Source organism: Drosophila subobscura, chromosome U, assembly GCF_008121235.1.
Source record: "Drosophila subobscura isolate 14011-0131.10 chromosome U, UCBerk_Dsub_1.0, whole genome shotgun sequence".
Classification (NCBI taxonomy): Eukaryota; Metazoa; Arthropoda; class Insecta; order Diptera; family Drosophilidae; genus Drosophila; species Drosophila subobscura.
Window position 1 is genome coordinate 11,643,695 of NC_048534.1, and position 15,427 is coordinate 11,659,121.

General features: G+C 40.3%; 1 protein-coding gene across 2 annotated transcripts in view; it reads left to right on the forward strand.

The window, feature by feature from the left end:
• The first annotated feature begins 97 nt into the window (after positions 1–97).
• LOC117900692 overlaps positions 98–15,427 on the forward strand; it is an 88,283-nt gene continuing 72,953 nt past the window's right edge. For both annotated transcript variants that reach the window (XR_004649292.1, XM_034811144.1), the window contains exon 1: positions 98–530. The gene's annotated coding sequence lies outside the window, so the exon portion shown is untranslated. The remainder of the gene's footprint in view (positions 531–15,427) is intronic.

Genomic DNA, 15,427 nt, shown 5'->3' on the forward strand with positions numbered 1-15,427 from the left:
GTCCATTCACAATATGAATACATTGCCCATTCACAATAGACACAATTGCATATTCACAATAGACATGGCCCATTCACAATGGGGGCTGTTTTTTCCGTTCCTTCATTCCACCATTCCCTTATTCCTTCATTCCATCAATCAGTCAATTTTTCAATTTTCGTTCGTGCGGAGGCAAAATCCGCGTCTCCCGTTTGTTTAAATATAATCTGAGTGTTTCGTGCATTATGCTGTTAACAACCTTAGGACAATTACAAATTTTTTTCTCTACCGCGCGTATTTGTGTAATTTAACTTTTTCAACTAAAATCGAAGTTTGGAAGTGAAAATTCTCAGCGCCGCCGGCTGCGTCTCTCGAAATTTGCGTCGTTTCGCGCGGTGCTTTGGTTTTGTTTATATTTTTCACGCGTATCGTCAATCCGGCTGGGAAATGCTCCACATAAATGTTTATTAAATAATATTCATAAATTTACAAGAAATTGAGAAATCCTCTTGTCCGTTCGTGTGTGTGTTTGTCTGTGGCATCTGTTTACGGTGAGTGGTAGATAGAGAGAGAGAGGTGAAGAGTAATTGTAATTGCAAAGGCAAAGTGCGGCAAAAAGTTGTAAGGTGAAGAAAAGTCATTAATAAAAGGAAAGCAATATCAAGAGAAGTGCAAATACAAAGTATGTACATCATGTAACAACAAAGGGGATATAAAACAGCAGAAATTACAACAAAAATCAAATCCTACAATAAAATTTACAACAAGAAAGTAAAAAGGAGACGGAAAAACGGCGACGCCGACAACGACGCTCAGCGAAAAAGGAATTTTTTTGTGTACTGCGTCTGCCGCGCCGCCTCTTGTTGTTGTTGCTGCTGGTGCGCTGGACTTCGGATGCTGCGACGCTGCTGCTTCTATTAGCTCTAGAATGCGACGCTGCTGCTGCTACTAACTTCGACTGCGACGCCAAGCGATGTCTGCTACTGCCTCTGCCCGCTTTGACTTCTATTAGAATTTTTGTACCTGTCTTGACTTGGCTTTTGTTCAACATTGTTTCTGTACGTGTATGTGTGTGTGTGTGTACAAGTGTCTGTTTTGTGTGTAAGAAAGGAAAATAAGCGAAAAGAGAAACAAAAACAATTGCTGAAAGTGAAAAAGTTTAATTTACTAAACAAGCGACGTTGGCAGAGGGCAGCGCTGTCGCCCACACTCGCACTCTCAGGCAGCGGTGTCTCACGCGGATTTAAGGCGTCCGAGGGCCACCCACTCCACTCTTAAATACGCAGCGCTGTGCGTGTGTGTGTGCGCTTGCCTATTTTTCGCCATTTCCACTGCACACGCTGTTTCGTGTTGGATTATTGGATTATAACGGGAACAGACCCAACAACACGGAGAGGAGCACAAAAGCGGATAAGAGAGGCTGTCTAAGTCCTTCGAATAAGAGCGAGAGAGTAAGGAAGGAGCAGGCGGAAATAGAAGAAGAGGCGCACAGGTGTTTATGGAGCGGTAATTGAGGAGTCGTATTTTGGCTAGGAGGAAAGGAGACAGCAAATGCAGCCAAGCAAAAAGGAACCAAACGGTAAGTCCACAATATTTCATAATTAAAACAAAAATAAGCAACTAAAGCGAACGGGTTTCTCTGGGAATGACTCGTCCCCTCCCCAAACAAATTTCATAATTAAAAGTGTCTTCAACTGTTTTATTCCTACGCTCCGTAGTATCTCTCTCTCTCTTTCTTTTGCACATTGAAACCATTTATTCTAATGACGCTTTTTGGCCGATTCTAATCTGCTGCACATAAATTTCTGGCCCCAACTTTGGGTGATTTATGGCCTGTCGATGGTCGTCGTCGTCGCCAGATCCTAAAGCCAGTCCCCAGACCTCAGACACGCGGATACCAACGAGAGAGAGACTGAGACCCCCGCCCCGACCACAGCAGGACAGACTGGTGCCACGCCGTCGGTCGCTCGTCGTCCCTGAGCTAATGTACGCGTCTCTTCAGATGCCGCGGATTAGATAAAAATTCTCAATTTATGCGTTGCGCCAGTTGCCAATTGCATGCCCCCATGCCCCACCAAAAATGGAGTGAAACAAAATAAAAGAAAGAAAGACACAAACTTTTGATACACTTGTGGAATGGTTTTCCATAAGATGTTGTTCCAAATGTATTGTAAATACATATAGAAAAAAAGGAAATACAACCATAGATTGTTGGGTTTCTAGATTATTCAATTATTATTTTTCACCCAAAGTTTGAGTTTCTTTTTCAAGTTTTCAAATAGTTTAAATAATGAAACTTTTTCCAATAATCCCAATACCCTCTTTTAAAGAGTATCACGAATGAAAGAAAACTTGTCGCCAAATACTGGGAAATGGCTTAGATATCGTGCCTGCCTCCTTTCTCCGTACTCCTACTCCTGTTCCTACTCCTCCTATTCCAAAGTCCAGTTACCAAAGTCCAGGTCTTAGTGCCAGTCTATCATTCGAAATCATGTTCCAGCGATAAGGAATTATAGAGAGGAGAGACCAGAGACAGAGAGCCCTGGTCATAATTTACGTGATTTGACTATCTAATATACTCGCTATCCATCTCTTTCTCATTCCATATAAGGTAAAAGAGAGAGAGTAGGCTAAGGAAGAGACAGAGACAGCCAAAGGAAGCACAGGAGGAATGACCTCTGCACTAAATGAGAAAGAATTAGGTGGCGAAAAATATAATATGTTGAAGCAAAAGAATAATGCGAACGGATGGCTGGACATTTTTTTTTGGTAGCAGCCAAAACTTTGGACTAACTTTTGAAAAGAAAATATTTCCCAAACATTAAGTCTGGGAATATTTAAGGAGAGATTCGAATGAGCCCTTGGGGTGGAAGTTTTCCTAGAGACAGGAAAATATTATACAAAAGAATATTTAATAAGGCTGAATTTTAATTTTGAATTTGATTCAAAGATACAACAAAGTTTTTGATTACTTTAGACATATTTTGGGAGAGCTTTAGGAAGAGATTTCGTAAAGTAAATTTATAAAATTAAGTGGAGGACTTAAGGGACATTTTAGAAATCAATTTAAAGATGATTTACAAAAATTAGTCTCAAAAATGAAAATAATCTCTCAAATAAAACGATGGAAATCAAAATTATTACAAATAATCCCTAAAATCCATAAAAATTCTTAATACTTGCCTTACATTTCTGAAGTCATCATAAATTCCAAATCCAAACAAAGTAAAACTAGCTACCTCAGTTTGCGCCCATTATAGTTTTCCCAACCATTTCCCTTTAGCCTTTGTCCAGTTTTCCTCAGGTATGGATGGGACTTGTGCGCTTAAAAATCCGTACCATTTTTGACATTTATTGTTTTTAATAGTTCTAGAGTGTGTAGGCTTAGTCTCTTTCCATTACTCTTTGGGGTCTCTCTGTCTTTTTTTTATGACACATCCTCGCACGAACGATAAAAATCTTTACGGCCAAACGTCGGGTACTTTTGGGTACTGCATGAAGATGGGATGGCTGTTCAATAGCCGACAAAAAGGTAGGGAGAGAAGGTAAGGGCAGGAGCCCCACCTCATAAAGTGGAAAAGTGTCATAAAAATTAGTCAAGAAATCACGCTTGACGTTCCGTTCCCCCTTTTCGTTTCTTTCCGATTCTTTTCGGTTCTTTCGGCTGTTTGTTCTGCTGACACATTTGTATGCTAATGAGTGAGACACGGACATAGAGGGAAAGAGAGAGAGAGGTGCTTCCGACGGCGGGTATAGCAGTACCTTTCTGTGGAGGATCTATCAGGCCTTTGACGAGGGTCTCCCGCCATTCCCGACAACTTGAGTCTTTTGCATATCAAAGTGTCTGCTGGATAAAGGATTTTTTGGCTAAGAGTAGTTTTATGCCCTCTCGTAAATTGAATTATAATTTTAAGCATTACGAATTTTCTGTTGAGCGTGTTCTTATGTCTAATGTTGTTTGGATTAAGAGGTCTTAACCCTGGGATTCCCCCTGAATGAGCCTGGAATACTTGTTTGTAAAGGGATTTTCTTCGATTGAGATGAAATGTGTTGAGGGTTAAAGTGGGAACTTGATTTTCTGATGTGAAATGTATTTCAAACGAAGGAACTCAATGTATTCTTGTTTCTGGGATCAACAGGCTTGTCACTTTAGACTTATGACCTTATGGAACTTGTTCTTGTTCTTAGGAAGTTTGTTTGTATGCAATTTTATTTTTAATTATTTGTCGTACTTGATCGATGCCTTTTTATCGGCTGTTGGACGCGTTTATGTACCTTTTCCGCATTTCCTTTAGTTTTCTTTGGTTTTTTGTTTATCTATAAATAACATTTTGCTTGGCTTTCTTATCAATTTCCTCTGCTTAATGTTTAGCCCTAAGTGCAGACAACCCCTCTCGCTCCTCACACAAACTCAATATCTCACGTTCTCTCTTCCTTTTTGTTATTTTTCCACATTTCCATTTCCATTAAGTTGCCTTCTTTTAGCGGCCTTATCCCTGTGTTCTGTCTGGAGTTGAGTTCTGTCCCCGAGAATTCTATTTCTGGCTGTGTGTGTGTGATATCGTTTTCAGGGCTAATAACAAAGATATCTCCTATAATAACAGAAGAAGAAAAAACACAAAGGAGTGGGAGAAGGCATTACGCACACAACCTTGAACCTTGAACCCCCCGCCGCCGCGTGGCACGGCCGCTCATTTCCGTTTGCGGGTTCAAACAAAGAAGAAAAAAAGATACGAGCGGCAGGGAAAGGGACAGAGACAGAGACCACAGAAATGCCACAGAAAGTAGTCAATAAAGGCTCTGCGTTGGAAAATTATTATCACTTTCCTCGTTAGCCACAAAAGGAGTGGGAGTGCGGAAAAACTCATTGGAACTCAAGCGAGGAAAAGTGAAAATCAAACAAAAGAAAGAGCAGCATTTGAGATTAGCAGAGACAACAAATAGAATAAAGCAAAAAAATGTCAATTTACTAAAGCGAACTCAATTCTGGGTTTCTTTTTTAACGGAAGTCAGAGAAAAATGTTACACTAAAATTAAATAAATGAAATACATTAATTTAAGAAATCTTAGCGCAATTATTAAATTCTCAGGTACTTTTGCTCCGTGCTGCTTTTCTCTCTGTGGGTTGTACTTTCCCACCAAATTATAAGCCTGGTCCAACAAACAAACATTAAATTGCGGAAATCGGGTCACCAAAAAAGACCCAAAGAAACCACAAAAACAAAAAAAGAAGAAAAATAAATAGCCCTCGGAGAAAATTACAACTAAATTGTGAATTTATTTCCATTTAATTGCATCTAAAATTACAAAACATTTCAGCAGCAATGTCTCAAGAAATTATACATTTTAATGTTTTTGTCCCTCTTTTGCCAGAATGGAATGATGATGATATCGTAGTAGCCTCCCCTTCCCGCCACTCTTTTGTCTTTCTTTTGTTCAGGGTTTCCCCCACCACAACTTTGTGGTGTGTTCTTTGAGATAATGATGATGATGTGACTCATTAACCTCAACGCATGACCCAAGCAAATTAGAACTACAAGAAACTAAACCAAAAAAACTCCATTCCCCCCCACCCACACTCTTCCATTCAAAGTGTATAGAGAGAGAGACGATACAGCATTCCCTTACACTAGGCAGCAAGGAATGAGAGCAAGGACAAAACAGAACTGAAGAGAAGTGTAAAATACTTTAACAGAAAGGGATTGTAAATGGAATTTATAAGTGAATGAAAAAATGAAACTACTTCTCATAGGAGCATTTCTCGAAAGGAATTGTGAATGAAGTAGCTTTGAGCTTCTTACATTTTTAAATATACCTTAGAGTTAGAACAATTTCCCTATTTTGATGAACAATTCTGAACTTCCGTATATCTTTATGTTGAAAAGTGCTCTGGTAACCCAATAAATGTCTGCAAAATATGGTTACAACTTTATCGAATCATGCCATAAATTGCTAAAGAGTATTCCAAGATTATCCCAATTTACACATACGCTAACATCGTTCATGTAGCCAAGTGTAATCTTTTTTTGAGCGCTTTATGAATTATTTAGATACTACATATAGTACATAAAAATATGTATGTATTTCTCCAGTGCGTCTGGCTGTCGTGTCTGTGTGTGTGTCTGTCGCCTGTGTCGTTTGTCATCTGGTGGGTCGTAAGTGTCTCTTAGAGGCCGGGTTTTATTGCTGCTTTTGATGCTGTTGACTTTGGAGCTGAGTCATCATCTTTTGCTTGCTGAGGTTCGGCGTCTCGTCCGTCGGTTCATCGTTTTGATGTTAGAAGAGGTTAGCCCTCGCCCCTCATCATCCGTAAAGTCGAAGTTCCAGTTCCAGTTTTACCAGCACTTAGAGCTGCTGACATATTTCCCTTTGTAAAACTTAATGTTCCATATAAATGTTGCCCGTCCCCGTCCCCATTCCCATCCCCGCTCCTGTCTCTCTTTTGTGACTTGTTGTTGCTTAAAGTTTCGCATTGCCCCCATCCCCACCTCTCACGAACTGAGCCTGGTGCGCGTTTAGCATTTAAATGAGTCGCAAAATAAAGTTGTCGTAGAAAAAGTTGTGCAAAAAAAAAGCAACAATAACCGAACGAAAGAAGGTAACTGTTTTATTGCTCAACTGACGCTGGCGCTTGCTCTTCATCTCTTCTTGTCTCTCTCTCTGTATGCTGTTTCGTAGCTGTGACGATCTCTGAACCCTCCCTCCCCTGCCCCCTTGCAATTAAATGCTTCTAAGTTGAACCAAAAACAATGCAAATGTATGAAAAAGCAACAGCAACAAACTCCGATCGTAGGTAAATTGTTTTCTTATCTTTGTTTCGCATCTAGCTCTGCCCCTCTCCCCTTCTGTCTCTCTTTGTCTTGCCAAATAATTGATGATTCAATTGGCTTTTGCTGCTTTTGACATTCCTTTTTTTTTGCACACATTTTATTTGAATTATAATTTATTCTTTTTTCTTGCAATTGCAAACGACAAACGACACACCTTGCAAATGTTTTCAATTTCAATTTTGATTCAAGTTTCGGTTGAGACTGCGCTGTGGGTACGTCATGTTGCAGGGCGGGGCGAGGGCAAGGGGCGAGTATTTTGTGCAATTCTTCTGCACCCTGCAACCCGAAGCGTAGGCATTTCCCACGCTACAGGGTATGCAAAGGGTTCAAATAATTTGCAAAAAATAATACAACACGTCTACATATCCTATGAATACATTTTTCTGGTCAATCTGAAACCGTATCTTAAGCACAACCATCTAGGGTTAATAGATATCCCTTAGTCGCTATGTTATCAATACGTTTCATATTTATTTTCTTGGCTTTGGTTTTGCAATAACTTTTGCATATATTTTTGAGTCATTCTTTAATGAGTCGCTTCTTTGCTTTTGAGGTCACGGCACACAAAGGGCATTTAATTGCATCTTAAACGATTCTTGGCCTCCAGCTTTTTTTTTGCTGCTGTTGCGGCTGCAGCTGCATTTGGCATCGGCTACGTGTGGTATTCTCCATCCGCGAGCGCCCTTCCAGCCATTCCATCTTTCTATTTGTGTTTTCCCCCCACACGTGTATGTTTATTGTTCGCTTGTTTATTTGTTTATACGGTAAACATAAACCCATCAAGCGCCTATTTTCCTTATGCCTTCTCACTCTCCTCTCTCTCTCTGCAACTTTGTAAGCCTGAAAATAATGTTTACAAATAGCAAGTTTGCTAGTTCCTCCTCCATGTGGGGGAAAGTGCTGTGGAACATGGGAATCAATAGGAAATATGGGAAATATTTGTGGAAAGTAGCTGCATTTTATGGGTATTTATGTTGAGTTTTTTTCGGATATTATATTATAGTTTTTTACAGGAATATTGACAGGTTTTTTTGTTACTTTTCCTGTTATAATCTCCTCGAAAAATCCTCACTTTGTGCGGTTCCATTTCCTTGCAGTGTTTAATTATTTGTTTTTTAGAGAACCGAATTGTTTACTCGTATTTCACTCATCAGCTGGCCTTTATTTCCTTATGTTTACACATGCAACGTGCAACATTTGAAAGACTTTTTGTTTGTTCTACTTGGAGTTTCATTTTTACAACTCTTTTTTCACTTCTCCCTTACTCAATTCCGTTTTTGTTGAGACGTTTCTTTTGTAAAAGAATTACATTAATTGCTGGGTGCTTTACCCAAAATTATTATCTGCATTTATATATATATATATTTTTGTTGTTGTTGTTGAATTGTAATTGCTGCTGCTAGTTCGGTTAATGATACTGCAGTGGTTCTTGACTTTTTTTTGTTTATACAATTTTTGCTTGGGCTTTCGTTACTTTTCAAACGAACTTTTCAGGATTTAATTTATTCTTTTGCCAATTATTTTTTCATGTTTTCTTATTTTTCACTCATTTTTCCATATGTAATGCGCTTTAATTACTGCAGAGAGTCCTAAATAAGGCACGAAAAAACGAGCAGGATTCATTTTTCCTGTGTGTTTCAAACTCTCTCTCTCGCTCTGCAGGCGTGAATTATGGATATAATGAGAGAGCAAAGTTAATCGGGTTAAAAAGAACTTATCATTTGCATTATGCCACTGGGCCATCAGTTCTCTGTTGAGACACTCTGCTGCATGCTCCATTAGTCCTGCTCCGCTTCTGATCCTGGTGCATATATTTTTATTTAATTGCTTGCAGATTTTAATTATTGGTCGAAACGGCAAAGAAAATCCAAAGGTAATGCAAGGCAGGAGGCAGGAGGGACATCCCGTGCCCTTACTTTCCCCTACACTGCTGCAGCAGAAGGAAAAGCAATTTCCGAATGAACCCCAAAGCACAAATTACATGCCAAAAACACAAGACAAACGTTTTTCCCCTCCACAAACTAAAACTTCACAAAAAAAACGAAAAAACACGTGCAGGGCAAAAACCCAGTGAAAAACGAAAGAAAAACGAGTGGGAAAAATCAGGGGAGGGGTAGCAAAAATAGCAGACAAGTAAATTAAGGCGCCTTTGACATAGAAAATGCAATTTGCAAAAAAGATATTCACAAAAAAAAAATGTATTTGCATTGGGAAAGACATTTTACTTACACTTTTCACAGGAGGGAAGGTTTTAGGTGTTTTTTTTTGTGTTTCGAAAGTGTTTTACACTATATTTTTGCTGTTCGAATGGAGAGTTTACAGTTTTTCCTTTTTAAGTAAATTTATACGTACATTTCATTGAAGGTTTTTACGCTTTTTTTGCCAGAGTATTATTGAATATTTTATGTAGATTTTAAACCTATTTCCATAGCAACAGTGGAACTTGGCTTGCTTTAGATTTCACTACATTTTCCAAAGAGCTCTTAAATTCCCATGGAGTTCGCTCCCTTTTTCAATAGCCTTGAAACCATTTTCAATTAGTTTTCTTGCATTTCCATTTGCAAAGATTTTTACTACCTTTTCCAAAGAGTTTTCCATAGAGTATTTTCCCAATAAAAGTGAAATGCATACAGAGGGCGAAGCAGATGAAAATCATGCCAAAAGGGGGAGAGAAAAGGAGCATAAAAAATGGAATTACGAGCCGTTTTATTTTATTTTAACACACGGAATTGGAGTCGGAGTCGACTCCTGGAGAGAAATGCGTCGTAGTGGGGCATAGTGCCATCGGAGTAGTGAGAGAAGGAAAGACAGGAACCAGAAAAGGTCCTGCGGAGGCGACACATCCATAAGATAGATGCATCAATCGGAAAGGCACAAGAAATGGCACAAAAATCGACGACGACAACGACGACGACGAGGACGACTGTTTCGAGGACTTTGACAAGCGTAAAAGACACCCAAGATCCAGGCATAAAGGACACCCCTCTCTCCTCCTGCCATTGCCATGCCATGTGTGTGTGGAAATCCTTTAAAAAGGCAATTTTGGGTAGCACTTAAATGCAGACAGGACTTTCTGGCACGGAAGGAACAGAAGGGAAAGCACCAGGGGTAGGACACGCGACGACTGCTTATGGATGGGAAGGACGGACGTTCTTCTATTTCCTTCGAAGGGAGGCTGATTGAACGAGGCAGAAAGAGAGTGAGAGAGTGCCACCCACAGGACGCACACATCCTGCCGCATAACTAGTTGCCATTCGTGGAACGTGGAACGTTTTGGTGTTGCCAAGGCATGTGGCATGTGTGTGCCATTGCCTGACTGCCTCTGCTTCACTGCCTGCTGAGGCAGCATAACTCTGCCACACAGACAAGCAGCAGCAAACCTATGAAAATATATACATATATATCCTTGTACCTGGCAATAGATGGAAGTAGCTGTTGGGTATGCTGTGTCACTGGCAGGCAGAAGCAATGAGAACTATAGAAATCCTATAGAATCGCTGACGCTAAGCCGATATTTTCACAACAATCGGATGAAAAATATAAACAGAAAAGTAAAATTGATATTTGCATCAAGGTATTTGCAATTATAAGAGCTGGAATAATGAAATTTGTAGATATCAAGATAAGATGGCGCAGATTTAGAGCTTTAACTATTATATTTAAACATACAAAAAATCATCACAATCGGACAATTTTTACAGGCTCGAGATTAGATGTAAGAACGGGGGTACACTCCCTAGTCGGTTATATCATTCTGCCCTTGTTACGTGGTTCTTGCTGTGTCGTCGCCCTGTTCTGTGTTTGTGCAATGGTGAGACAGGAAGCCAGGACTCTGGCTTGAAGCAGAAGGAGAAGAGGTTGGATGTGTGTGTGGCACAGTGCCACATGCTGATGATGAAAGTTGAACCCGCTCTGATGGGGACGGGAACCAATATTCGAACGAAGGAATCTCGTGTTCCTTGCTGAAGCAGGCACAGCAGCAGGAGCGTATGCCTTTAATTAGACATAGATATACGATGGAAAGGACACTCTCCAAATTCAAAGAGGATATCAAATCAGGTAGTTATATAATGTGCGGGGGGCTGTACCACTGTTACGAGACCAAGGCAACCTCCTGCTGCTGCTGCACACACACACGCACACCCACTCCTGCCTAACGCATAAAATTGTGTCACAATAATTTTGCCACGCCTCGAAGCTAAAGGCGGAGCACCAGGACCAGTACCCCGGGCACGAGGAGCTGAAGCAGAAGCAATCCCGACCCTGCCCTGCTCTGCCTCGCCTGCCAGCCAGCCAGCCCATCAATGCAACTGGCAGGAAGCGCAATTGCCAAGGATGTGGCTGTGGCAGCGGATGGTTGCTGTTGCTGGTGATTATGGTGGTGGTGTCCCGAAGGATGCGGGACTGTGGATTGCATAATTGCAATTAACACAGTTCTCTGGTTTTGCAACTAAAACAGTTAGTTCTGGCACTATTCGGAGTTCAGTGGTTGCCAGGATTCGCACTGCCTTGGCCTCTTTTGTTGTCGGTTAAGTGGGATTTTGCTAGAGAGAGAATTTCATGTTGCCAAAAGATGGTGGGCGACGGTACTATGTTGATTCACTGTAAAAAGTTACCACAATGAATGGATCTAGTATTCCGCTTTGGAATTTAGGAAATTAAACTGAAAAATGTAGAAATTTAGTTATCAAAGTAGAACTATGTAACTGGTAAACTGGAAAAGGATTTGTGATCTCAGTATCTGTTATCTTTATCTAACTTCATCTCCTTATCTGATCCTCTTCCTAAACTTCCTCCCCTGGGTTCCGTTCTCCCTCTTGCAATCTCTGGTGCTGGCACCGCAAAAAAGGGACTCTCTCTCTCTCTCGCTTTATTGTGCACTCAAGTGTGCGGAGCAACACTCAAACACACAAAAGATACAAATTTCACACGAATTCTTATACGAGAATCCTTATGCGAGTGCGAAAGCGAATGCGAGTACGAGTACCTTCTGGGTCCCTGGATGTCCTGGTGGCATACTCGATGTAGCAGCAAGGCAACAAAGAGGGGCATACTCATACCACAAAAAGGGCAACAGAATCAACGCCATGTCGCCTGAAAATACAAAAGAACATTTGATGCAATGAATATGAAAAAAGGGAACAAAAACATAGTGGAAACCTTTTTCCCCCACCCACTGTATTACAGTGAGGATTCGCATGAATGAAAGAAGAAGTGAAGTGAAGTGTTTACAAGCAGAACGAACACAGAGACAGAGAGACAGAGAGAGAGAGAGGGAGGCATCACAAAAACGAATCAATTTGCTGTGGAAATTAGCCAGAAGCGAAAGCATAATCCTAGTTTTTTTTCAGGGTTTTCAGGGTTTTGTGTAGGGAGGTTTTAGGTAGAGAAAATTTATCATAGACAAAAGACTTCTGTGACACAAAAATATACACCGAAACACTGGAAATGACGCCACGCGACTTTGTCATATGAAAACAAGAAGCAATAAAAAAAATGCGCACTGAAAAATAAATTCTCTATTAAAAAAAATGCCTGTGGGTCACACAGTTAAAAAATATCAAGATGTGATTGGGCAAACTTTCTTCTTATTAAGAATTTCCATATTTTTCTCTTATTTCTGTCGGAGCTTATTATTCCATTTACTCCTTGTTAAGTTTTCCTAAATAGCTATTATAGAACCCTCCCCAACTAGAACCCATCGATGTGCCATGGCAATCGTAAATCAACCATTCAATTCCCAATTCCGCAATAGAAACAGTTCTTCAGCAAGCAGTTTTTAAGTCGATTCAGTTTTTCCAATTCATAAATCGATTGAATTTAAAATATGTTAGGGGTCTGGCGCCCCCGCATTTACAAACCCTTCGAAGCCTCTATACCAGGCCGCCTTTTACAACTCCGTCCACCCGATGATGGTTTGTTGTCATCGCCCGTTATAGGATTTTCTGCGAAAGAGCAACAACTGTCTGTGTTTTGGTGATTTTTGACATGGATTTTCCAAGGAATTTTCTTCACCCTCTTTGTGGTGGAGTCGACCAGCAGCTCCTTCCCTAGCAGCTATAGGCCTGGCCCAACCACCTACACTTCTCCCTCTCTCCCACTGCTGCTCGTTTTGCCATCAGAATTTCGGTCTAACGCGCGGCTTAAACATTGTACAATTTGCCCAATAACATGACACAGGCATGAAAATCACCCACAGCCGCAAAAAAACCCCTCCACAAGGGCCAAACCTGCGCGTGCGTGTGCCCTGCTTGGTCGACTCCTTCTTTCTGCCTTTCCCCTTGGCTTGTTTCTTTGCTTCTTGCTGTCTCCATGCGTCTCCTGTTTGCTTTTGTTGCAAGCAGCTACTTTTCATTGGTGGCAAAAACCACAAAAAATTACACCAAAAGCGACAACAAAATAAAATGCAACAACAAAAGTTGAGATATTTGAAGAGGAGAATGTTTAGATACCCTTCAGATATGCTTACATATGTATGTATATATTTTCCGGCAAAATAAGATAAGTTGATATGCTTATTTTTGTTTTGAAAATAATGAAGAATTATTATGCGCATAGTAGGGAAAGGCCAGTTTTCTTTTCTCCCAACAGCATCTGCTGAAAATCAGTATTTTCGTACTCTCCTTTTCAAGGGTATCAAAGAACTAGCAGCTTAGGAAAAAAAACAATAGAAAATTACAGTGTGGAGGATGTGTACGTGTGGTAGTGGTGTATGCGTAGTAGAAGAAAGAATATTTTTTTGGTATAAATGGCACATGAACACGAAATGAGCAACGGCCGTACCGTACCGCGTGTTCCCTCCCACCAGATGGGAGCGAAACAAGTGGAAAAGGAAACACCCGTGCAAGGGTACGGGTACGAGCAAACGGTAACAGTAAGTGGAAATAGGAACGAGCAAAAGAGAGTGTAAGAGAGAGAGAGAGAGAGCAGAGAGGCAGTGGGGGCACGTCGTGTGATATATTTTATTTTTATTGATTATTCTTTCGACTACTGATTCGCTACGTCTACGCTGCCACCTTCGCTTCGTACACCCACTGTAAGCCTGGCTTCTCCCTCTTCCTTCAGCTTCACGTACTCCACCTCTTCCTTCCTCTTTTCTTAGACCCACTCATAATCGTATTCTCCCCCTATTATTCCCACTCCTGCCTGCCGTCTGACACACTCTAACGCCTCCAAAGGCCACCTCCGCCGCCAAAGGTAATACAACATTTTAGCTTCACTTGGAAATTGTTTATTGTTGGGTAACATTTCTTTGGCCATGGTATTATGGAGAGGTACTTCCGAGGGTTCTGGTGTGGCACAGAGGCAGGTACCATACAAAGAAAAGGATTTCATTTGAGAGTTAAAATTTAAATAATGTATGTAAAAAGTTCTCTAAGGACAGATCCCTCTCTGGTCGAAATATCTTCTTTCATGGTATAAAGAGAACTAGGATCCAACTCATATTTTATGGATTTAGACCACCTCGTATGGGGCTACGAGTAATATTCGTGTGCGGGTGCGTGGGTGGCGCCTCTCTTGTTGTCTTCACCCGCTCCAGTTGTTGTCCTGCATTCGCTTTTTTATAATGACAGCGTAAACAACACGACAATGCTGCAATTTTCATAATAAAGCACGAAAAAATAGAAAAAAAAAATATAGAAGGCAAAACTAAACTGGCAACATGAAGAAAAGATAAAAAAACACCTTGACCCAAATGTGCGCCTTGCCACGAACGCCAACGCATCGCATGGAAATAGAATCCTTCTCAAATCCTTTTATTCTTACTATTTTTAATTTGTCTAAACATTTTCCGGAGTGTGGGAGGATGTGGATCTCCCTTCCCGCACACCCAACATATGGCCCATAGAAAAAGGCTTTGTTTGCATTTTTCCCCCAGTTCTGTGGCATAAACAACCCAGACAATCGCTTTTTATGCCACACACACACACACACACACACACACACACGCTTCATCCAAAAATGCATACGCAAATTTATACACACCCAAAAACACACAAAACACACACATCCGAGAGATACTTTTCGTAAAATTGGGGGCGGAATATACTCCACTCCGCGTGTACATGGAAACATGTATGGAAATTTCATTCTAAAAAGGAAAAACATATATTTTATATTCACTGTCGTTTGTGGTTTCGTTCTGGGTTCTGGGTTTCTGCTTTTCCTCTCGACTGTAAAAAAAATGCACAAAATAATCAAAATAATAATAAACTTTTGAATTTGCTGTGAAATTTCACATTTTATTTTGATACCCTTTCAAGGAGAGATGGTTTTTAATTTGAAAGAATGGGTGAAAAAGTGGAGTGTTTTTCTCCCCTGAAAAAGTGTTGGAAAGATTTTTCAGCAGTGAGAAATTTAAGTTGAAAAATATTTTGCCTATGGACGAGTGTGTACATTTATTAGCCTAGTTAGTGATAGGAAAGTATGGAAAGAATTTCAAGACAACTAAAAACTGAGACGTATTTTTTGAATGATTAAATAAAATAATATAAATAAATTCTAGTATTGTGTAGGAAAACAAAATCAATTTTTCTGAAAATATTGTACCGTTCATTAGTGTTTATTAAATGAATACATTTGTATTTATTAGTAGGTAGCAGAGTATTTTGTTTTTG